This window comes from Orcinus orca, chromosome 9, assembly GCF_937001465.1.
Source record: "Orcinus orca chromosome 9, mOrcOrc1.1, whole genome shotgun sequence".
NCBI classification, from domain to species: domain Eukaryota; kingdom Metazoa; phylum Chordata; class Mammalia; order Artiodactyla; family Delphinidae; genus Orcinus; species Orcinus orca.
The window spans coordinates 59412350-59433241 of record NC_064567.1 but is presented as its reverse complement, the minus strand read 5'-3'; the positions used below and the strand labels follow the sequence as shown (position 1 = coordinate 59433241).

At 37.7% G+C, this 20892-nt stretch overlaps 1 long non-coding RNA gene across 1 annotated transcript in view; it reads left to right on the top strand.

Annotated features, from left to right (window-relative positions):
- Window positions 1-19391, top strand: part of LOC125965405 (uncharacterized) — a 128857-nt gene extending 109466 nt beyond the window's left edge. The window contains exons 3-4 of the long non-coding RNA XR_007479240.1: window positions 7457-7691; window positions 9021-19391. This is a non-coding gene — a long non-coding RNA (uncharacterized LOC125965405). The remainder of the gene's footprint in view (window positions 1-7456; window positions 7692-9020) is intronic.
- The last annotated feature ends 1501 nt before the right edge of the window (window positions 19392-20892 follow it).

Genomic DNA, 20892 nt, shown 5'->3' with positions numbered 1-20892 from the left:
AATATTGAGAAAAAGAAAAACAACTCTCCACTGAATAAATAAATACAAAAGGCCTTAGAATGTTTTGCTGAAGTAAATTGTATTATTGGAGTTGTGATAACTCAGGAAACTTTTCTATTTTAAGCTCTTTCACAGCCCTTCCAACAGTCAGTGTTTCTTGTAAACGTTTATCCAGTGAGCACTTATTTAATGAATACTAAATAGGACTCTGATTGTACTAGTGACTGGGGACAAAAAGATAAGCAAGGCATCCCCTGCCATTGAGGAGACACAGTCAATGAAGAAATCAGACACAGCAGCCTATATGATCCTTTAACATCAGGTAAATCATGTCACTCTTCTGTTCAAAACCACCCCGTAGTTTTCCTGCCCATTTGTGGTTATCTCCAGACTCCTTATCACAACCTACAAAACCCTCACAGCATGGCCTCCCCCTACCTTTCTGACCTCATCTCCCACCCCTCTAGCACAACCAGCTTTCTGCCTCAAGTCCTTGAACTCTTTCTCTGCCTGAAATGTCCTTCCCCAGGTATCCACAGTTAAGTCCCTTACTTCCTTTATACTTCTCAAATGTCTTCTTATCAAAAAGGGCTTTCCTGACCAGACTCCCCATCACCCAGTTCCCAGCATCATTCTGTAACCCTGCACCTGGTTTTCTTTATATTCAAGCACTTACTACTAACTGACATATGTTTATTTTTTTATGTTAGCACTCTCTCTCTCTCTCTCTCTCACACACACACACACATAGACACACACACACACACACACACACACGATTGTAAGCTTCATTAAATAGGAATTTGCTGTTTTATTCATATTCAACAAATAGTTGAGTGACTGAATGAATGAATACCGAATATTTTTTATTTTATTGAAGTATAGTTGATTTACAATGTTGTGTTAATTTCTGTTGTACAGAAAATTATTCAGTTATACATATATATATATATTCTTTTTCATATTCTTCTCCATTATGATTTATTACAGGATACTGAATATAGGTCCCTGTGCTATACAGTAGGACCTTGTTGTTTATCCATTCTATATATAATAGTTTGCATCTGCTAATCCAAACTCCCAATCCATCCCTCTCCCAACCCCCTCCCCCTTGACATCCACAAATCTGTTCTCTATGTCTGTGAGTCTGTTTCTGTTTTGTAGATAAGTTCACTTGTGTTGTATTTTAGATTTCACATATGTGATATCATATGGTATTTGTCTTTCTCTTTCTGACTTACTTCACTCAGTATGACAATCTCTAGGTCCATCCATTAGCTGCAAATGGCATTTATTCTTTTTTATGGCTGAGTAATATTCCATTATATATATATATATATATATATATACACACACACACACACACACACATACATATATCACATCTTCTTTATCCATTCATCTGTCGATTGACATGTAGGTTGCTTCCATGTCTTGGCTATTGTAAATAGTGCTGCTGTGAACATAAGGGTACCTATATGTTTTTGAATTATAGTTTTTTCCAGATATATGCCCAGCAGTGGGATTGCTAGATCATATGGCAACTCTATTTTTAGTTTTTTGAGGAACCTCCATACTGTTTTCCATAGTGGCTGTAGCAATTTCCATTCCTACCAACAGTGTAGGAGGGTTCCCTTTTCTCCACACCTTCTCCAGTGTTTGTTATTTGTAGACTTTTTAATGATGGCCATTCTGACCGGTGTGAGGTGATACCTCATTGTAGTTTTGATTTACATTTCTTTAATAATTAGTGGTAATGAGCATCTTGTCATGTGCCTATTGGCCATCTGTATGTCTTCTTTGGAGAAATGTCTATTTAGGTCTTCTGCTTATTTTTGATTGGGTTTTTTGTTGTTGTTGTTATTGAATTGTATGAGCTGTTTGTACAATTTATTTTGGAAGTTAAGCCCTTGTTGGTCATATCATTTGCAAATATTTTCTCCCAGTCTGTAGGTTGTCTTTTCATTTTGTTTATGGTTTCCTTTACTGCACAAAAGTTTATAAATTTGATTAGATTGCATTTGTTTCTTTTTGCTTTTATTTCTATTGCCTTGGGAGACTGACCTAAGAAAACATTGGTACAATTTATGTTAGAGAATGTTTTGCCTATGTTCTCTTCTAGCTTTATGGTGTCATGTCTTATATTTAAGTCTTTAAGCCATTTTTGAGTTTATTTTTGCATATGGTTTGAGGGTATGTTCTAACTTCATTGATTTACATGCAGCTGTCAAGCTTTCCCAACACCACTTGCTGAAGAGACTATCTTTTCCCTATTGTATATTCTTGTCTCCTTTGTTGAAGATTAACTGACCATAGGTGTGCTCTCTATTGTGTTCCATTGATCCATATGTCTGCTTTTGTGCCAATACCATGCTCTTTTAATTACTGTAGCTTTGTAGTATTGTCTGAAGTCTGGAGTACCCCGTATTTTAATACAAACGTTTTCAAAATACACTGTACTCAATTATAACAATCATTCTCTTAAACTGCACTGATGATAGCTCTTACTAATGAGAACTGAATTCCAATGTTTAGGCTAGAGCCTGGCTCCAGTTGATGAGGTATTTCTTATTTCTAGTGAACCATTAAAGGCAAGAGACTGGATCAGATGTTGAGAAGGGCACCAATGGGGTTAAAATAAGATTCAGAATTTAGGAGACTTTGGTCCAGTAGAAGAGAGAAAATCCACCTCTGATCATACAAATGCAGTCAGTAATAGGAGTCTAAAGACAGAGCATGTCATGAAGTCTCAGAAGAGAGAAAGAGAATTCTTGTTGGGAGGATCAGAGAAGACCTGAAGGATGAACTGATGTTTCACTTAAGCATTGAAGAATAGGTAGACACAGGAGAATGACAACTGCCCACAGAAGAGACACAGAAAACAAAGCCATGGGAGCATAAGAGAAAGTCTAGTCTTCCTTGACTCATGCTAATGGGAGTAGAGAATATAAAGATATAATGATCCTTTGAGATCATAGAAACCTGTGAATATGCTGAATAGTTTGGAGAGATGGGCCTCGTGGACAAATCTAACATTTTAAAAACTGGTTCTTTAGCAAAATTGAAATATCAATACTTACTTATAGAGTTCTAACAAAATAACATATTTGAAAGCACTGCCACATACTATATTTCATTAATGCTGGTTTTTGTTTGCTTATTATTCAGAAGACATTGTCTATTTATGGAAACAATTTGAACAAAGAAATGACATAATCAGAGCTTTTTCTTACTATCAAATTACCTGAGAGATCTGGTACAATTTGGTCCTCCCTTAATCCGATGTTTTTGAAATGCCAAACTCAATTTCCTATTCCCCTACATGTCAACCAAAGACATAATGATAACATTAGCCTCTTCTTCATATGCAAATGGACATTCAAAAACATTTTTGAAAAAGTTATGAGGTGGTAAAACCAAACTGCCTGGGTTTGATGCTGCCTCTTCTATGCAATAACTGTGTGACCTTGCCCAGGACACTTGACTTCTCCATGCCTAGTGGTTGGTGCTGTGAGAATTAAATAAGATACTGTGTATCACATACTTAGCACAGAGCCTGGCATACAGCAAATGGTCAGTAAATATTAGTTATTGTGATGCCATTGATGTTCTCTTAGATCCTAACTAGATAAGGATATAAAATTTAGTAATTTGGTCTTTATGATTTTTATTAATAATTTAAGCTATAAAAATTGGAGATTTGAACAGTATGATGCACCTAAGTTTGAAAGATATGAAAAATTGGACTTCATCAAAATCAAAGACCTTTGTGTATCAAAGGACATTATCAAGAAAATCAAAAGACAACCTATAGAATGGGAGAAGATATTTGCAAACCATATATCTGATAAGGGTCTGATATCCAGAATATATAAAGAACTCTTACAACTCAACAACAAGAAGATAAACAATTCAATTTTTAAATGGGCATTAAAAATTGACATTAACAGACATTACTCCAAAGAAGATATACAAATGGCCAATAAGCACATGAAAAGATGATCAACATCATTAATGATTAGAGAAATGCAAGTCAAAACCATAATGAGATACTGCTTCACAGCCACTAGGATGGCTATAATTTAAAAAAAACAGAAATAACAAGTGTTAGTGAGGATATACCTTACTGGGGGTGATATAAAATGGTTCAACTGCTGTGGAAAACAATTTGATAATAAAGTTTAACTCATAAAGTTAAACATAGAATTATTGTATGATCAATCAATTCTACTCCTGGGTAAATACCCCCCAAAAATTGAACTTAGGTACTCAAACAAATACATGTACAAACTTGTTCATAGCAGCATTATTCAAACTAACTAAAATGTGGAAATAGCCCAAAAATCCATCAACTGATGAATGGATAAACAAGTCATGATACATACAGGCAATGGAATATCATTCGTCCATAAAAAATGAAGTACTGATATATGCGTGCTACAATGTGGATAAACCTAGAAAGGCTAAGTAAAAGAAGCCAGACAGAAAAGATCACATATTGTATGATTCCATGTATATGAAATATCCAGAACAGGTAAATCCATAGAGACAGGGAGCAGATTGGTGGTTGCCAGGGGCTGGGAGAAGAGAGGAATGAGGAGCAGCTGCTTAATGGGGACAGGGATTCCTTCTGGGGTGAAGAAATTTTGGAACTGTATAAAGGTGGCAGTTGCACAACACTGTGGATATTCTAAATGCCACTCAATTGTTAATTTCTAAGAAGTTAATTTTACCTTATGTAAATCTCATTTCAAAGAAATATGAAAGCAAAATGATTATTTCCATAAAAATGTTAGAATTACAGTCTTTTCTAATTTGTCCCATTTTGTAGTCCCATAGTATATGTTTCCTCCATCATAGCATACTAGTCCCTGTGTTCTATTTTATTTTGTCTGCACATCTACTACAGGGCTCAGTAAACTGTGGCCCACAGGCCGAATTTGGCCCACTGCCTATTTTTGTGTGGCCCACAAACTAAGAATAGTTTTCACATTTTTAAATGGTTGAAAAAAATCAAAGCAAGAATAATATTTTGTAACACATGAAAATAAAATACAAAATTCAAATATGTGTCCATTTATAAAGTTTTATTAGAACATGGTGACTCTCATCTTTTGTGTATTGTCAATGGCTACTTTCATTCTACAGTAGTTGACAACAGAGATTATATGGCCTGCAAAGCCAAAAATATTTACCATCTGCCCCTTTACAGAAGATGTTTTTGACCCTTGATCTATATTAGATGATAAACCTTTAAGGGGAAGAAGTAGCTCAAGTTCCTAGCCTAATGATTTGTATATCCCAGAGTTTTGATAAATGCCTCTTACTTTAACACCACTGTAAATTTTTTAGTATTCAAATGTGTGCCACAGGATTCCTGCTTCTATGTGCTAATAAAATTGAAAGCACTAATTTCCTTATATTTCTACAAAGTTTGACACTTACCTAGTTTGATATTTAGCATATGAATTCTACAAAAGATTTTTTAACAGAAATTCCATGCTGCAGTAGGAATTTATCATACCCAAAAAGAGAAGTAATTTTGCACTCTTTCTAAAAAATATATAAAATAGGTGTTCATGTTGAAATCTTGAAAATTATGCTAATGTGCCATTCAAACTTTAGATGTCAGTACATAAAACTATGTTAGTTTTCTAGCACAAAAATAAATTAAGGATTAAAAAGTTCTGATCCCTGGCATTCCACTCTTGAGGATAAATTCAAAACTGGTATAACATTAGTTTTAAAAAAAAGCTTCTATATTTAACATTTAATTTATTAGGAGATATAGAATTCTGTTATTGGTTTTACAAAGTGAGACACCACATATGTTCAGGAGAGTATAGGTAAAGATGTAAACACTAAACATTCCAACAGTAGATTTGAAGGGAAAAAAAAGCAAAAATAACATTAGAGACTAGCTCTTTTTCGATTGTAGGTGACAAATGAGCCAACATCTTTGTAAGATAAAATGATACTAAGCAGAAATCACTTAAGTTTCTCAGACATTTTTCTAGCAAAATTTCTTCCTTCTCTGACTTTTAATATCTTTCACTACTTATATGTCTCTATTTTGCTCAGAAGATTGTCTGAGTTGCATGGGACTGTTGGTATAATCAATTTAGCAATCAATTCAGTGACATTGATGTTGAGTAAAGAATAGCCTATTGGGAGTTCAGAGATCTCAACCAGAAGCCAAGTGACCTTGAGCCTGTTCTTTTACTTTTCATCATCTATGATAAAGAAGGTGACTCCGTGGTTTCTGAGCCTCTTCCATTCTAACATCCTGGGTGGCTAAATAATAAGTTAAATTTATTTTTGACATTGTGATTGACAAGTTATTCAACAGATTTAGGTGCATCACATTTTTTATAGTAATATATAGATTTGGGCCTTTGTATTTCTTCTTTATCAAATAATTTATGTGCACCTACTAGTGTAGTAGCCCTATATTTAATAGGACAATGTAAAAGAGTTTTCAAAGGGTGAAAAATCTATACATGTAAATTATTATTATTAAATAAAATCATACGATATTAGGGTTAGGAAGTTATGAAGTTCAACTACATGACTTTTTCACTTCACAGATGAGAAAACTGGATAAGATTTGGAGTAAATGCTAGAGATTTGAGCTTTTCCATTATTCTATGTTGCCCCAGTTACAGCTAAAAAATGCATTCCAAATCCTTGCTGTTCCTGCAGTATTTGCCTGTATTGGCTTCCTCAATCATAATGTTTTTCAGGCAATATTCTATTTTCTCACACTCTTACTTTTTTATTCCCATGGCTTGATTTCAACCTAGTCTCTGTGTCTGCAAAACATTGCATTCCCTGGTTGGGTTTATCAAACAGTTATATCTAAGTAGTGTATTTATATTTCATCCAAGCATAAGAAGTATATGGCTCATTAGAATTCAGGGATAATAACATAAGGTGAAGAAAAATAAACAAAGATGAAATAAGGGGGAAATTTTTGTCTTATCTCAACCATTTTGATGTCAGATTCTTCTTCAAAACTATGGTTTTCTAAAGGGGAATAAATTAATCTGGCAAATTATATCTAGTTAACCAGAAAGTCAGCAACAGTAGCAAGATACTTCTGGCAAGAGTCCATTCACTCAGTCATGTTCAGCAAACATTTATGGAGCCGTATAAATAGCAAGCCAATTTAGGAGATCCTGACTGAAATGAACAGATTAATGAGTCCCTTCCTTTCTAGGAAAAAAGTTAAAAAATAATCATTATAACTCAAATTTATTGACTCCTTACTATGTGCCAGGCTGTGTTCTGAGTATCTTACATGAATTATCCCTTTTGATATTTACAACAATATGTTATATATTATATTGATATCAAGACTAAATGAGATCCTTGACTAAGCTTCTCAACCAAGCCTGGAGCATTTTTGATTTTCACAACATATTAATTTCCTCTCTGTCCTCCTTTTATTTCACAGGAGACATCAATATCTTTCCTTCTAGAAAATATCTCCCAGATAGAAGTGGATTTCCAGAGCTAAATGAATAATACAACCAAAAGTACCTGCTGACTGAACATAAGAAATATCCCTGAATCCAAAGGGCAGCTTAGATAGAGAAGTGAAATGAAGCTCAACTGAAGGCAGAAATGGAACAAATGCTCATCTGAGGCACCAGGGATGGATTAACACAAGAGATGCCTGGAGATGGGAGGTAAACAGAGAGATTCTACCATAAAGCGCTGAGACAAGAAGAGGTCTGGGCTCTGCTTAGTCATGAAAAGGCTCATGCAGTTGGGGAGGCCTGGCTCCAGGGAACACACTGAAGGAAGCGTGGGCAGAGGCACAAATGACAGATTTTGGAGCCTGTCTCATGATGCCCCAGACTAGAGCCTTCAGAGCATGGCTTCCAGAACCACAGCAGACCAACACTTTCCACAGAGATGGGGAGGAAGTTGCTAGAACAAACACTGTCCTGAAACTTGCCCCAAATCTGAACCTAATCAAACCCCAATGTTTTCTTGAGGTTAGAAAAGGCCTGGCTTAGCATTTTTAAAACAATATCTATTTGCCTTTTGTCTCCCATTTGTAGCCAGAAGTGGAAGTTCTAAAAACCCATTAAAAACTTTGGGTTTTATTTTGTATTTATTTCTTTACTATATGCTTTCCCAGCCAAAACCAGAAAATGCTGGGACGGCACAAGCTCATTCTCCTGAGATATCCAGATCAAAGTTGTTTGGAACTGCCTTGGCTAAGTAACTGAATTTTTCCATTCTTATCCAAACCAATGCTTCAAACTCTTGCAATTTACTCATATGCATCCACCTTCTCAAGTGTTCTGAGGCATTTCTTTCAGCACACATGTTGGCCTTCAAAGGGTAATAAGCAATTGTGTGCTGGCAAAAGTTGCATTTTCAAGTTTGTACCCCCGTACCATCATCCAACAAAGTGAACAAGAACTTCTGGCAACTTTGTCCACTCTCTATATATTCCATACAGAGTCAAAGTATAGGAAAATATAGGAAAAGCAACATTAAAGACCCTCTTGCAGAGAAATGTATTATTTTCAGAGTATTTTGCACTGCTAAATTATCCTCTTCCTTAAGTATAGAACTCACTTTGGCCAAGTAAAATTGTAAGACAACTCCTGTCATCCAACCTGCAAACTTACCGGAAAACTGGTCTCGTTCCTCTCTTAAGGCCTTAGAGAGATGTCCCTTGGCAGGGGGCAGTCACCCAAATTTGCCCTATCAGAAAATTTGCATGTTGTTGGATAACCCATAGTTTACATTTATTACTCTATGAGTCATCCTTATTCTAAATGACTTTGATCCATAGGTACGTTACCTTTCAGGAAATTATTGAGTACAATGTGTCGCATGCCACAATCTTAATTTTGTCTTCACAAAAAATACAGTTTATCTATAGTGATTTTGCTGTGGCAATTCTTACCTTGATTTTCTTTTTTCCATGGGATACAAGAGCAAACTAGAGTTTGTGTTACCAAAAAATCAACTCTCAGGGTACTCCACATTTTCAATAGGATGAAGAAAATGTATGACGCTGCCCTACTCAAAGCTGCTGAGAAAACATCACAGTAATGCCCGTCCTTGCCTGTGACCTGTTTTAGCCTCAGCTTCTCTTTGGATACAAAGGTATTTCTTCAAGGATTTTACACAACCTTGGCTATTCCGGGCTGTGTATTTGAAGCCTTGTTCATTATCACAATCTTCTTTTAATGCCAAATGAAAACCATTTTTATGATCAGATAGATGAACTTCTAAGGTCAGCATCCCCGTCTCAATTACTGATGTTTCCAAAATATACAAGTGATTCTTTAGTTTTATAAACCTCCACCTGCTTCTTCCTTTCATGTAATTCACCTCTGTTCAGTTATTTTGCGCCACCCCTGCAGTGTTTTCAAATATATTTCAAATCCCCCAAGCAAACCTATTTCAGTTGATTGGCTTCAGAGAACTCTAATGCTGGCCAGGCATTTTGCTGCAACCCCATTTAGACTCAGCAGGAAGAGAAGATTTAAAAGGCAGATTACGTTTTTAGCTTTTTAAAACCTGCTTTATTAGAGAGGCTAAAAGCCACAGTGGTGGTAAGCTGAATTCTTTTGAAATACAAGCAACTTCAAGACATCTAGCGAGCAGTTCCTCGCCTGTGGGGCTCCTCCCTTTGGGTTTCAATGATGGCAGGGACCAGCTGGCTCCAGGCATTATTCTTAAGGGTCTTTGTGGGTCCAACAACAGAGTCCATAAAAGCACCAAAGAGGTTTCATTTAAGGGTCAGAGGTCTTTTAAAAGCAGCTCACCGAGATTCCCACCCCTGGACTTCTAGTGGGCCATTTTGTGTGAAAGGTTTGGTTAGGTACTGGCCTCCATTAATTGTAGAGGTTGGCCAAGGGACAGTAGATAGAGAGCCATGGTGAGGATGTGAAAAGCCACTTAGAGAAGAAGAGAGAATACCTGCAGGCCAGAGTCCTATGGCAGGCAGCTAGGAGTCTAAATGGATGGGTAGATAGATAGGTAGATAGATAGATAGATAGATAGATAGATAGATAGATAGATAGATAGATAGAAACCATAGCACATATCATCTTAAAACAAGTTATCAGTGCTTTCTCTTTCACTTATTTGGAGCTCTGTTTGAATTATACCAGGAGCTGCTTGTAAAGTGGCTGAGGGCCTATGAAAGGAGGTGGGAATAATGAAATTTCAAGAGAGTCAATGAGATTCCATAAGGTTTTGTTTAGAGGTTTTGAGATGAGATGAACACTACTGGGTTTCAAGAATGTTTATGGAGAGAGTGCACTGAGAAGCAGCCTGGGTCCTGTTTAAAGGCAAGATACAGGCTTAAACCAGAGATGTAGCTAATCAGAGAGGACAAATACATGGCATCTGTGCTGCCACCCACTCCCTCTGTGGCCAAAGAGAATATCAACAACTAATCGTAACTCCTGTGCCAAGCCCAGCCGGCCTTAGAATCCTTCTTAGCAGGCTGCTGCAGTCCTGGATTAGACTGCGGATACTCCTAAAAATGTCTATGGATAAGTTTAGAACCCAACACAAGTTTCCGTGGGTGGGGCAAAGAGGTGACAGAACTGAGTAGAGCCAGCACAATGGTGACTATCAGGGTGTCCTGTGGAGGCTCCATGTGAGCAGGGGCAGCAGGTATTCAGCTTCAGATGTTACCCCACAGGAATCTGGGACCCGTGTGACCAGATTTTTCAAGAGTAAATAGAAATCCGATTTTGACTTGGAATCTCTTGATTTTTGAATGTTGGATCCAAAAAGAGAGGGGAAAATGAGTGCTGTGTGGGCCAAACCGAATACATGTGCAGAAAAAAATAAAATTAAAATACACCAATGGGCTAGCATAGCTTCCAGGCTTAGAGGAACTGAAGGAAGGTTCCAGTTTGCTCTTATCTTGCCTGAATTACCTTGTTACCATTCGCAGCTTAAAAACAAAAGAAAACCATCTCACCAGGGCTTGAAGAGGGCATGTGACAAATTGCAGAAAATTATAGCCAGCACTTTGTGGTTGCTGAGCTCCCCCAGGTTGCACACTAGCAGAGTCCTGAAAAAGTAGGCAAACTTCAAAGATCAAACTTTCCACGGCTTCAGAAGGGACCTTTCAACCAGCTTGCTTTTGTCCAGATCCTCCCTTACCCCAACGCTTTTTTTTCAATCACAAAGCAGTTGTCTCAAAGCTCAGATTCTGATATTGTCAGAGGCTAATGACAATGTCAGAGGCATTTGCTCGTTGCTTATTTCAGTATTCCAGCCCTCTCAGTCTTGGTCTCCCTTTGGGCTGTTTACATACAATTTCCTTCTGGGTGGAACTTTGTTTTTCCTTTCCTTCTTTTGAGGCTGTTGTTTTTTCTTAAAATAGGAGGTCATTTCAGGCAGAAATGTGTTTTCGTCTCCTTGCTTCCTCTATGGCTGGGACTGGGGCCCTTTTGGAAAGAAGGAAATTTCCACTTTGTTTACAAGGAGGGATTGGTTTTCTTTGGATATCCCATTAATTTGCTGGGTAGGGAGTTTGGAGTTCCTAGCATTATCTAAGGAGATCAGGAAAGTTATTTTAAAGGCATTTCTTTGATTTTTTTTTTTTAATGTTATACACTCTGCTTTGCTTATTCTTTTTCTCAAACCAGTTCATGTTTTTCCAATGAATCTAAGCTTCCCATGTGTCTGTCCCTGCATTTCAGCTCTCTACATTGTCTTCCCAAGATCTTTAAGCTTTAGTTGTCAATCTGGATAATTTGACCAGCATTCTGGAACAATTCCAGCATGAGTCATAGTTTTATACTCTGGGTTGGAAAAGTAATTTTCCCTTTCCCTTCAAAATGCAGCCATGACCCATTACTGTTACTGGAAAAGACAGACTTGATCATGCATACCTTTCTTCACCCCATCCTCGCATCTTCACAGGGTACATCTGTCAAGCAATCCATCGCCCACGTCAAATAATGTAAATATGCACCCAAGTGGGTGTTCTAGGTACCATTGAGAGTTTAACCTGGACCTCTGGAAGAATACATTCTAAGACAGAACATTAACTGAAAAAAATTTTCCAAGCATCCCAAAGCCAAACAGAATAAAATTGCTCTAGGTGAGGCTTGTGATGACTTTAGTAGGTTTGATGCAAAAGAAATATTAATTTTAAAATAATTTATTCAAGGCCACTCCCAATATGTGATTTATTTAAATGACCATGTTCACTAACAAATAATGCCCCAAAACCTCATTAAGTGCAGTCAAACTATCAGATCTCAATTTTGATTTTTCAGTGCCATTCCATTTCATAAATGCTTTGTTTATTCTAACCCTGAGAACAAAGGTAAATAACGAAAAATAGGATAGGTGATAAGAAGGATTGAGATCAGGAAATATGTGACCAAAGTGGCTAAGGATGGAGGTTAGGACCATGGATTTGGAGCCAGACAGGTGTGGGATGGGTTCTCAGCCACATTGGTACTAGCTAAGTGGCCTTAGGCAAGTTACTCATTTCATCTATTTAATTTTCTCGTCTGTAAAATAAAGATAATAATAGTACCTGCTTCACAGAGTTGTTGTGGATTAGTATGTTAAAGACATAGTTAAGTGCTCACCACCAACAACGCAGAAATAATTCTAATGTTTATAGGGCACTTACTATGCATCAGGTACTGCCTTTACTTGAATAACTCTATGAAGTAGGTATTATTATTATTATCTTAATTTTACAGATGAGAACATTAGGGACCCAGAGAAGTTAAGTAACTTATCCAGAGCCACAGAGCTACTAAGTAACCAAGCCAGGATTCCAACCCAAGTGGACTGGCTTTGAGCCTAAGCCCTTAACCACTATGTAGATTTTATTATTAACGTCTTTTTAATTTGTAATGAGTCTTCATTATTCTAAGTGATGTTCTAAAGGTTATTTCTTCGTTAATTCAATTTCTTACGTTGCCTGTGACTGTATATATAGTGTTGTACACTGAACAGAGAAGTTCAAAGTGTCAATTCTGTTCTCCAAAATATAATAATAATCTCTCTCTCTCTCTCCCCACCCCCTGCCTTCATACGCACACAAGCACACACACATATACACGCAGAGATTTGGTTATCCTCATTGGGCTCTACTTCCTAAATCAGAGAAGTAAATGATGTATTTCAAAAATATTGTCTCCAGTATAAAAAAAGAAAGGGGTTTCTAATGCATTTTTGCCTTTTAGTTAACCAGGAATAAGTTATTTAAAACCTCTTAATCCTCTTAGCATTCTGGTTAACAGAGATTTTTCTGTACAACAAAATAAATACATATGTCTGATATTATAGAGTCAAATAGCTTCAATTCCAAAAGGTACAAACTGCTCTAATTTTTAGTTTTTAGAGAAGCGAATATTTTAAAGTAAATTGTTGGCGAAAGTCCAATTTTCATTGTTCTGAGCAATGAAATTTGAAGAATTGGAAGGAGTGGTAAAGTATGACATCAGAAACAGATATATGAAAAAAGGCCAGAAGTTTGTCCCAGTAACATATTCTAATAATCAAGAAATTAAACATCACAGGATGTGTTTGCATATGTACAACAATATGCTGTCCTCGAATAAAGCTTACATTTTACTTTACCACGTGTGACCTCATTTGATTTCTATAGGAGAAATAATATTTAATATTAGGTGAGAAGAGAGTAGAAATAGTACCAATTCATTTTATGTAGGAGGAAACTGAGGCTCAGAGATCCAGTTGCTTGACCTAGGTCACACAGCTGGTTACTTGCAAAGCCAAGACTTATCATTTCCTGCTATTTCTGCTAAATCACAATTCCCACTGGCACTTTTGCTGAACTTAATTTGACAGTTTATACTAAGACCAGGATGGCTGTTCCCAAGGTGTGGGAACCAGGAATAATTTCTGTGTAGAAAAGTCCAGAAAAAGAGATGGTATAATGCATATGGGTACACCACTCCCAAACCAGTTCAGAAGGCCCAAGGCAGTGTTGGAAGAAAAGAGGTCACTGGCAGGAGAGAGAGACATAATGAAGGGCAAGTGTTCCAATTTTCCCACATCTGGCTATGCTCATCCCACATTTTATTTTGTTTTAAAACTACTGTCTCTCCAGTCAAACTGCAGGGATTGAATCCTGGCTCCACTATTCACTAACCTCTTTTTGCCTCATTTCTTTGTTGGTAGAATAGGATCCATAATAGTACTGCTTTTGTGGGGTTCATGTGAGAATTCAACAGGAAAGCTTATGTAGAAGATTTAGCATTGTAACTGATGTGTGGTGAGTACTGAAAGAACACCAACAATTGTCATCATAATTATTTCATGCAGAGGTATAAATGGAGGAGCCAGAATTTGAACCTAGTCAGCCAAACTCCAGAGACCATTTTCTTAACCACAGTCCTATACCACCTTTGTACTTGCTCTGTCCTTCCGTCTGGAAAGCACTTTTCCTAGGTACATATCGACGTGGCTCCCTTCCTTTCTCCACTCAGGCCCCTGCTCAAATGTCACTTCCTCTGAATGACCTTTCCTGGCTGCCTGATCTAAAACAGTGCCCCTTGTGACTCTCTATGCCTTTAATCTGCTTCATTTTTTTTTATCACACTCATAGCAACCTGATACAAGATTGAATATTAATTTGATTGTTCATGGAAGGCTTTCTCCACCATTAGAAAGCAAACTCCATGAAGGTAGGGAGCTTGGTTTGGCTCACATCCGTAACCTTATTGCCTAGAATATGTCCAATTATTTGTTGCATACATGTATACATTAATAAGGAAAACACTCATTAGCAGCAGCAGCTAACACATTGAAACACTATCAACAGATGAACCAAAATATGGGTAAGATCTGGTTTCTACTCTTAAGGGACTTGCACTTCAGCTGGGAAGGGGCTGTGGAAAGGTGGACAGAAACACGCCCAGCCACTATAATAGGGCATGCCAGGCTGGTGAGTGCTGCCAGACCTCTGGGCACTTATATCCTGAGTCTTATCTTCTTGCTAAGGTGCTGACTTCTCCACCAAGTCAGTCTGATAGTCTAACCTTCCCAAATGAAAAGTTCTGGAAGCAAATCTCATAAAATCAAATGAGATAATTTCGGAAAGCCATTTCAGAAGAGTTTAAGTGCTCAACCCCATTGTCTCTATGAAATCAGACATATCATTCTCTTGGAGGTGACATTCCCCAGAGAGCTGCAGATAAGGTACGTTGAAGTCTACTCAAAATACATTTCTTCTCGGTCTAATCTACCCCCAAGAGTAAACTGGGGAAGTGGATACTTTACAGTTGCTAAAGGTCCTGGGAGAGTGAAAAACAAAATAGGCACTCAGCCTCATTCAGCCCAAACTACTGGACCTTGTCTCCCGTGTGTGAGTCATTAATCAATCCCATTAAGTTCTAATCCTTTGCCAAGCTAAGAAAACACAATCCAAACAGTAGCAAACATTTCCTCCCCTTGCCACTTACCCCTAAATAGGAAGAGCAGCCTTCTAAAAACTTCAGTCTTCCTGAGATAAGCAGGTCTGCAAAATGTCCGTAGGATTTTCCGGAGAGAATATGTGCCACATTCGATGAAGTGAGAGAACACTGCTTGATTCTGACCACTCACACTCAAAAGTATTTCCATAGCCCAGATAAAGCAATGCAGAGCTACACAGGATGACATGACTAAAATAAAACAAATCATTTAAAGCATGATTTCCCGCTGAGTGGTATTGTTAGCCGTCCCATGGTGGATAACTGTTAGCTAACACAGAACAGACCCCAGGCTCTTGAATAGCAAATCCTTTTATATGACAAATGACACTGTGTTGATGAATGGTGACCACAGGAAAACAGCATGATATAATGGAAGACTACACTGTAAAAAAAAAAAAAAAAAAACGACTACACTGTACTTCATCAGAGAAGATCACCTTGATCAGGTGTGATGGACCAAAGGGATAAATAGCCACTGGGACAGTCAAATCCACACTCCCAAGCCAGGGCATAGCAGGGGCCTGATGTGGTTTATTTAAAGGGCAACACAACACAATGGAACATGATTGGTCAAGGGTCTGGTATATGCAACGTTAAGGGTTAGGGGTTAAAGAGATAAAGATGAACACAACACATGCCTGCTATTAAGGAAGACGAAAGTACTAACTTAAAACCTTATTTAATTTGGTTTTTATAAGAATCTAGTAGGGTAGACAGAGCAGTTCTATAAACCCCATTTACAGATAATGAACCTAAGGCTCAAAGTGATAAGTGATGTGATCAAGTCTTACCCTGAGTGAGGTCTGGAGCTGGGACTTGGCTCTGAGTCCTGGGCTCTTACTACTAAATCACCCTGCATCTGGCTCCATCTTTAGACAACTGGAAAAAAGGAAGCCTTCCTTCAAACCTAATCCTGAGGTATGTTAGAATTTGACAGCTCTAAACTTTTAACCACTTCAATACATCATTGCAAAGATTAATAACTTTCTTTCATAAAACTGTAGTATACTCACCTGATCAAAATAGCCAGATGATCTCAAAACAGAAGCTCTGGGCTTCCCTGGTGGCGCAGTGTTTAAGAATCTGCCTGCCAATGCAGGGGACACAGGTTTGAGCCCTGGCCCGGGAAGATCCCACATGCCGCGGAGCAACTAAGCCCATGAGCCACACCTACTGAGCTTGCACTCTAGAGCCTGTGAGCCACAACTACTGAGCCCGAGTGCCACAACTACTGAAGCTCGCGTGCCTAGAGCCTGAGCTCTGTAACAAGAGAAGCCACCCAATGAGAAGCCCACGCACCGCAAGGAAGAGTAGCCCCCGCTCGCTGCAACTAGAGAAAAGCCTGCACGCAGCAATAAAGACCCAAGGCAGCCAAAAATAAAAATAAATTTAAAAAAACAAAAACAAAACAAAAAAAACAAGCAAACAAACAGAAGCTCTGCTTGCATTCACAGTACAGTTCAGGATCCAAGGATGGCAGGCTGGATCCAAGGTGCCAGGGAGATCAGAGGGTTCCTGCCCTGGGTTGGATCCTAAAGAGTTTTAAGTGGCCCAGAATTAGTACGTTTACTCTCTATGGTTTATAGTTGCATCTGTCTTTCACCTCCTTTACCTAGATTCCTTTCAGTGAGCTTTTACTGCACTTTTGGTTCAAATGCCATTTCCTGACATCTTTGTTCATCAGAAGGTGTTGTGCCTTCATCATTGTGATCATAGTGGCACTTTTATCTTTACTTCTATTTCTAGTGAAACAATGTTTTCTACCCTGTATTACTGTTAGTTATGTATATTTTTATGTCACCTCTGAACATAAAAGTCCTTGAAAACAGTATCTGTAATCGAATATTATGTCTTAACTAACCAGCACAGAGTCTTGAATTTGGTACGTATCCAGTATGTTGAATAAATGAATGAATCCTTCTCTGGTTTCCACTCACCCCTATATCTTCTTCCAAGGACTTCTGCCTGACTTGAGTCCAGTCTTATCTATAGAAGGTCTCTTTTTACTAGTTGTCCTTTTGATTTCTCCAGCTCCATGATATTTGTTTATTTTAAGCATTTCTTGAGCCCATCTTGAGGAAAAGTTTATAAAATTTCCAATTCTTTCAAAATGTTACTGATGATCCAATCAAACCAGGATTGTCATGAGTAAAGAAAAATTGCCTATCAGTATTTGAAGCAGATGCTTTTCCCCAGAGCCTTGAAATGCCCCAGTGAGCAAAGGCTTTAGATTTCCCTCAGTCCTGAATCTTTGGATCTACTGGAAAATTAGGAATTCCTGGCAAAATACAACATAAGGAGAGAGATGGGAGTTGGGAGAGATAGTAGATCACGTAATTCAATTTCATCATTTTACATATGAAAAATAGAAGTCCAAAATGGTCACGTAATGTATCCAAACTTACCCACCTCCTTAGTGAAAGGCCCAGAACTAAAACCCAGTTGTCCTACCCACTGGTCCTCTGGGGTATTTTTTTTTTTAATCTACCATCTCATACTAATATTTTATTTCCTGTTTTTATTGGATTGGCTTGAATCCTTGAATCCTCCTCCTGTTCTCATGCCTGTCCAAAGCACTAGGCCACTGAACTAACAGCCCAGTCCTCATGGCTCCAAGAAGCCCCATCTAGTGAGAAGGCACTCATCTCACCCCTTTGAGCAGTACCATTTTCCCTACTTAGACAGGAGATCCCTATTTTAATCTGTCTGCCTGGAGTCCTACAATAACTAGCAGAGCTAAGAAATCATGCCCAGACTTATGTTGGCCAGGTAGAAACTACTCTACAACCTGTGGGTCAGGTAACATTACACTCACTCTGGCATACCTTGATTTAAGAATCAAATAGTTCTATCAGAGTCCTTTGTGATTATATTACCATCTTAGCTACCTCATTTTTCTAGTCCTACCATCTATTTTGTAATAGAAATATGCCTTTCTCATATGTAGTTTTATATTTATTCACTTTGAGATGTGATTATTTTGTGGAATATTACTTGAATTTAAAAGAAAAACCTATTTATGTAAAAAGGATGAATTTATCAAATTCAATATATTAGAGCAAGCTCTGATCAAAAGAGCCCTAGATCTGAAATCAGAAGACTGGAGTTAAATTCCAGCCCCTCACCAGCTCTGTGACTTTTGTCAATGACTGAACCTCTCTCAGCCCCAGTGTGCCCATTTGTAGAATGGAGCAAATAATCCAATGGCATAGAGTCTGGGAAGTTGAGTGAAAAGTCATTCAATGGGTCAGGTGTGCTGCCTGTTATGGTACATAGGCTCTCACTACATTTTGACTGAATCTGAAAATGCATGATTTTCAGGAACATAAGAGCAATTTATCGGTTTCTTTCACTGTTGCTCTGGTTTCTCTCTTCATCAGCACTTTCCATAGTGTTTTAAAAATCAAATTTAAATGAAATGGAAAGATATCATGGTGCATATTACCAAAAAACTTATTACATATGTACCTCTTAAGAGCTTAGTAAAGTATTCAAGAGAAATAGATTAAATAGTTGTTAAATTCAGGCAGGACTTCCCTGGTGGCAGAGTGGTTAAGAATCCGCCAGCCAATGCAGGGAACACGGGTTCGATCCCTGGTCCGGGAAGATCCCACACGCCACAGAGCAACTAAGCCTGTGCGCCACAACTACTGAGCCTGCGCTCTAGAGCCCTCGAGCCACAACTACTGAAGTTCGTGTGCCCTAGAGCCCACATGTCACAACTACTGAGCCTGCATGCTGCAACTACTGAAGCTGGCATGCCTATAGCCCACGCTCCGCAACAGGAGAAGCCACCACATTGAGAAGCCTGTGCATCACAACAAAGAGTAGCTCCTGCTCGCCGCAACTAGTTTGGACATCATTCAGAGAAAAACATTAAACAGTGTGAATACAAAATCTTTCAGAGTGTATTAGAAAATAAAAAATCTACATTAAATCAAACGTTGAAGAGGTCCTGGATTCTTCTTCTTTTTTATGGGGATCAAAATGGCAGCTGAACAACCATTTTTCAGACTGAAAAAAAAGCAACATTAATGTTTTTAAATGCAATTCCAAAATAGTATTAAAGGTAATGTTTTCAGTAAACACATGGCCACAATCCCCATATGTTACTACAGTTTACCTTCTGCTTGTACATAGATTTCAGATAATGTTTAATCATATTTTGAATTATACTAACTCTCCCTTACATTATATTATAAATATTTTTCATTTATTTAAATGACTGCATAATATAGTTCATCATGCTGCTGAGTCTAAATTTAAGTAACTCTTCCCCTAATCCTAGACATTTATTTGAAAGGTCAATTAAATTGGGTGATTAAGAGTTGTATAAGTAGTTCTTATAGATTTCATTTCAGAATTCCCCTGCATTCCCAGTCCCAGTGGCCATTTCAGTTATGCAGAGTATGACAGTGACGCGTAAAACAAAGAGAAGTAGAAGATAAGCCCCTAAAACTACTATTATGGTGGGGGGGTGGGGGGCAGTGAAGAGCAATAGAGGTACAACAAACCAAAAAAGCACCTTCTTTTAATGTTTGTCTTCAGTTATTGGACTAAATGATTATTTGGTTCCCTTGTGGAGATTTATTTCATCAGCCACTTTTTCTAATTCTGTATTCCTTTTGGCCAGGTAGAAATACACTAAAAATATGTGCAGGGAAGAATTCTGGACATATTTTAATGTGTGTCTATCTGCATTGGTTTATGTCCTGTCTTGTTATAAAAAGGATTTAAGGCAGCTCTGAAGGACTTAAGGTCTTTAACAATGCAGTTTTCTCCGTTTTTTTTCTATTCCTAGAGCATTTCCATCAGTAATAGAAGTTGAATTATACTTCTTAAGAGTCTTACCTCATATTACTAGTACATAATATTTTGATTCCTTTTTATTTTACTCTCTATAGAAATCAGCTGGACGTGAACAGTTTCATATCAACATTCAGAGGTTATTACAAATGGTCCACATTTGTCTTTGTTATATCTCTTGTGTAATTACAGCCTGGATGGAGTATTATTTGTTCAAACTTCTGAGGTCACAGAGAAGTCTTTTCTGGTTTATGTCTGTGCTAATCAGCTAAGAAACAGTGGGTTAAGTTATAAAAAAAATAATAATAAAATAAAGGTAAATGTTGAAGTTTTCTGAATGCAGGCCTTGACAATAACATGCAACTAGCTGGGCTTTGGAACTCCAACTGTATAGGACTAGGACTGTCCCATTGTTTGTTGCAAAGTGAGATCATTCCATCACAATATTTGCTCTATAGCTGCATGATTTTTTTTGTTTCTTTGTTTTAGTATTTACTGTGAGTCAACCTTTTGTATTCTGTGCAGTGGCAGAGTGGCGTTTAGGAAATGGGAGGAAAGGTATCTGATCTCTAGCAAATATAAATCTTTGCAGTTGTATGGAACTTTAGAATTTAAAGAATGTTTT